This window comes from Neltuma alba, unplaced genomic scaffold, assembly GCF_004799145.2.
Source record: "Neltuma alba isolate B1F8T4 unplaced genomic scaffold, ASM479914v2 tig00010724_pilon, whole genome shotgun sequence".
NCBI lineage: Eukaryota > Viridiplantae > Streptophyta > Magnoliopsida > Fabales > Fabaceae > Neltuma > Neltuma alba.
The window spans coordinates 45,121-49,177 of record NW_021635554.1 but is presented as its reverse complement, the minus strand read 5'-3'; positions in this window follow the sequence as shown (position 1 = coordinate 49,177).

Genomic DNA, 4,057 nt, shown 5'->3' with positions numbered 1-4,057 from the left:
GATCCCAACCTTCTACCACTAAGGGAATACTTTATTCAACTTTATTTTGTTGCTGTAGCTTATGTATATGTAAGAGGTATTTCTTTACTTTTTTATTTTTTTTTTATTTTTTTTATTTTTTTAACTGAAATAAAACTAAAATTTCCAATTAAGACCCATGAAGATCATTAAATCGTAATTGTCAAGATGAAATCAACTCAATTAATATTGTTGTTCAAAACACTCGAAATGGTAGATGAAATCAAGGAAGTGTAGGCTCAAAAATGGTTAAGCAAAGGATAGATAGTTATGGGTTGTGTTTGAGGAGAAAGATGTAGAAAAGAATGCCTCTATCATATTTAAAATCATAAATGCACATGTAATTTGGACCAAGAGCTAAAACAAGTTCTAGAGAATGTAAACCACATGAATAATCATTCAATATAGGAATTAAGGCTCAAGAATATCTTTCCAACAAGGGTTTCACATCCCAATTGCTCATACAAAAAGTTTCAATCAATATGCATTAATCACGAGGCATTAGGACACTTATCACAACGGCAACCCATAGGATGATGATTAAAAAGGTCAAAATAATCGCTTAAGAACATACTTGGACCTCAAAAGTACCGATCAAGTCTTAGAGAAATCATTTCCAAATTCCAGTATGCTTAAAAGTTCAAGGATGGGCATGGCTTTCAAGAAAAACTATTTGATGCAATGAGGGTATCTTAAGAAGCGAATGGTTTGCTTGAAAAAGATGCAAAGGTAGCTTCAAATGATTCTTCCTACACAGCAATGCAAAAAGCAAAGAGAAGAAAAGTGGTGCACAGCAAATGAGTCCAGGTTGGGACCTGAAATGAGTGAGGTTGCGACTTGAGTACACAGAAACACCAAGTCAGGAAAAGGGGGTTGAGGTCGTGACTTAAAATCAGTGAGTTCACGACCTAAAATCATAGGGAGCCCTCCCTTGCTAAAGCCACACCTCAAGCCGCGCGCAACCTGAAGTAGTGAGGCCACGACCTAAGGTCACAGAAACTACTAACGAAAGTTTTTCAAAGCTTGGCCAACATTTAACAAGTAAAAACCCTTTCAGCAAGCATCAAAATAGACAAAAATGATCCAATTCGCAGCAATTCACCATCCACAATCAATTCAAAGCCAAATAATGATGATGAAAGAGTGGATTTTTGGAAAAAATTGCCAACTCAGCAATAATCACAGAAATGAAGCAACACTGGGAAACAAAAGCGAAATGAATCCCTCCCACACACTTAAACTTGACAGTGCCCTCACTATCAAAGGGGACGGGAAAAGAACAGCAACAACCACAAAAAGAAACATAGTAAATCAACCATTCATTGCAAAAAAGTTTAAATACATCAAAGTGTAGCTTTTAAATACTGAGTTCGCAGGACAAAGCAATAAAATTGAAAGAAAAACACAGAAGCAGAACAAAAAACAAAAGGCTTCTAGTAGCAAAGCTTTCAATCCTCTTCTGCTCTTCTTTCCTCTTCTGCCCTGACATCTTCCCCTGCTTGGACATTGGCTTCTACTATCTCAGCATCAGTAGTAGCAGTACCAGCACCAACACCAGAAGGTTGCCTCGACCCTCACTAAAATAGCTTGTAGCAAGAATGATGTTCTCCCAGAAAGCTTATTCATACTCTTTAGGGAAGTTTGAGAGCCCTAGCCATCTCTAACATCAGAGGATCTATAAACCTCTACCTCCTGAACTCATAAGACATGGAGATAGCTTTATATGCATCGAACTCCTTGCTTAGGTTTGTCACTTACTGACCGAGCTCGGTAATTTGATTATCAAGGTTGAAACTAGACCCACTCTCAACTACCTCATCTTCTGGACCTTTCTCTACCACCCTCTTTCCTCTCTTCCTCTCTCTATTAGATTTGGAGGTGGCATAGCACCTAGTCGTGACGAGGTCCAAGAGAGAGTCAGACTTACGCGTTGGTATCCTGTGGAAATACCATAAGGGTGCGGACATTGTCGACATAATGATCAATCTGGTCCAAGGCAATAATGGGAATGTACACTGGCTGCATGATCATTAGGAGGTGCAAAAGGAGCGCGCCCTCTTCAGAGACATCAGAAATGTAGGCTGAGGGCATTATGTTATAAGTCATAAAGTTCAACCAAATCCTGGCTTTGTCATTCATATGCTTGCGCTCGAAGACTTTCCGCCCACTTTCTTTTATAGTCTACCCAGCTCCCCCTGTCCTGATGGTTTCGAAAACCTCTTCCCATGAAACTTCTATAAGTCTGATCTTCCATCACTGGTACTCGCAGATAGGGACATCAGGAAACTTGTAGAACTTCCCAACAGCCTCCCGAGTTAAGTAATAATCACCGCCTCTAAAAGTGATCCCCCTATGCCCGTCTGTGACAGAGCAAGTATAGAACTTTCTCACCAATGTCAGATTACCTTGTTCCTCTTCTTCATAAGTTCCTCAAGGCCTCTTCCCTTGACAAGCTCGTAAAACCAGTACTGCTGCGTTTCTAGAAAATACCGCTCTTGAACTACCCCTCTATTGGTAAATAATTCCACAGCTTCTTTCCTTGAAAGTCTGGTCTCCTCATAAGGGTGAAGCTTCTTCGTGCCTGAAGAGTCGGGATTCTTGGTGCGAGGCATTTAAGCGCAAAGCAAATAACCAACAAATAACCAAAGTAAACACTCAGACAAACAATCCTAGAAAAGAAACTAAAAACTTCACTAAGCCCAAAAACCTAACACTCCCCCACACTAGGTGTAACATCCCAACTTTTGGGTCTAAAAGTACCAAAAATAGCCTGAATTGGATAGGTTACTAGACTCCTTTTGAGCAGAAGTCCCAAAGATGAGAAAGGAAGTCAAAGCAGTTTCAGGGACTAAACTACAAAGTAAAAGTTTTCAAGGACTCAAGTATAATCAAGGCTAGAGGGTCCAATAAAGTCTTAAGGGCCTAGAAAGAGAAAAGAGAGAAGAAACAGGCTAAGGATTAAGTTAGAAACCTCAAAGAGAAGATTGTATGAAGTTAAGTCCAAGAAGGGACTAAACTGTAAATTTAGAAAGTTATGACTAACAGGGGTAAAAATGGAAGAGTATATAGAGAATTCCGAGAAAATCCCAAAAACTAGGAAATAATATTGTAAGGCTCTTCTGTGAAGAGAAAAGACGAAAATGCCCCTGAGGTAGCTTAAATGGGATTTATAAGGTTATGGTCGGTAAAAAGTATACCGTTTGAGGTAATTATTTGAAATAGCAAGAGACCTCAAAAATGTACACAAAAATGAGGTTAAATGGTTGAAAGGTTGTACTAAATTATAAAATTAGTCTCGTAACCAAAAGGCCAGTGGAATGGCTTTAATAAATTAAAAAGCTGATTATGCCGATAAAAGGGCATTTTAGTAAATGAATTTTTATGCAAGGCTTAAAGGAAGTGTTATGGCCTAAGAAAATTCATAGATACTCTCTAAAATTAAAAGATATTTATGGAGTAGACAGAAGAATTTTTTGAGCTCTGAAAGGCCATAAAAAAAGTCAGAGAAATGTGGGCCAAGTAAAATAAGAGGAAACTCAGGGAACAAGTTTTGATCCAATGGCTAGGATCTAATCTCCCTTCTCCTCCATCACTTTTATGACACCTAGCACCTTCTAAAAGAATGAGGTAAGGATAATATAATGATGATGTAAAAGTCAACATAAAGTTCCAAGATTGTCCTTACTCTTTCTATTAGCCACCAAGGGCATTTTGGTCCATTCAAGCCAAAGTTTTGGCTATAAATACCCCACTTGGAAGAGCATTTTGGTAGCCATTTGTAGAGGGAAAACTCTGTCAAAATTTAGAGAGAAAAATGTAGGGGTGAAGGCCAAGAAGAAGGAATAAGATTCAAGCTTAAAGATCAAGGTATGTGATGGTTATAGCATCTGACCTGATGCCTATTTCGAATGAGTTACTCTTTGTATCTGATTTTGGAATTTGGCATGATTAAAGTACACTCTGTAAGCTTTAAATCCATGAGTAGAGCACTTCATTTGGATATGTGTACGATTTATGGTGATTTTTCAAATTAGGTTTT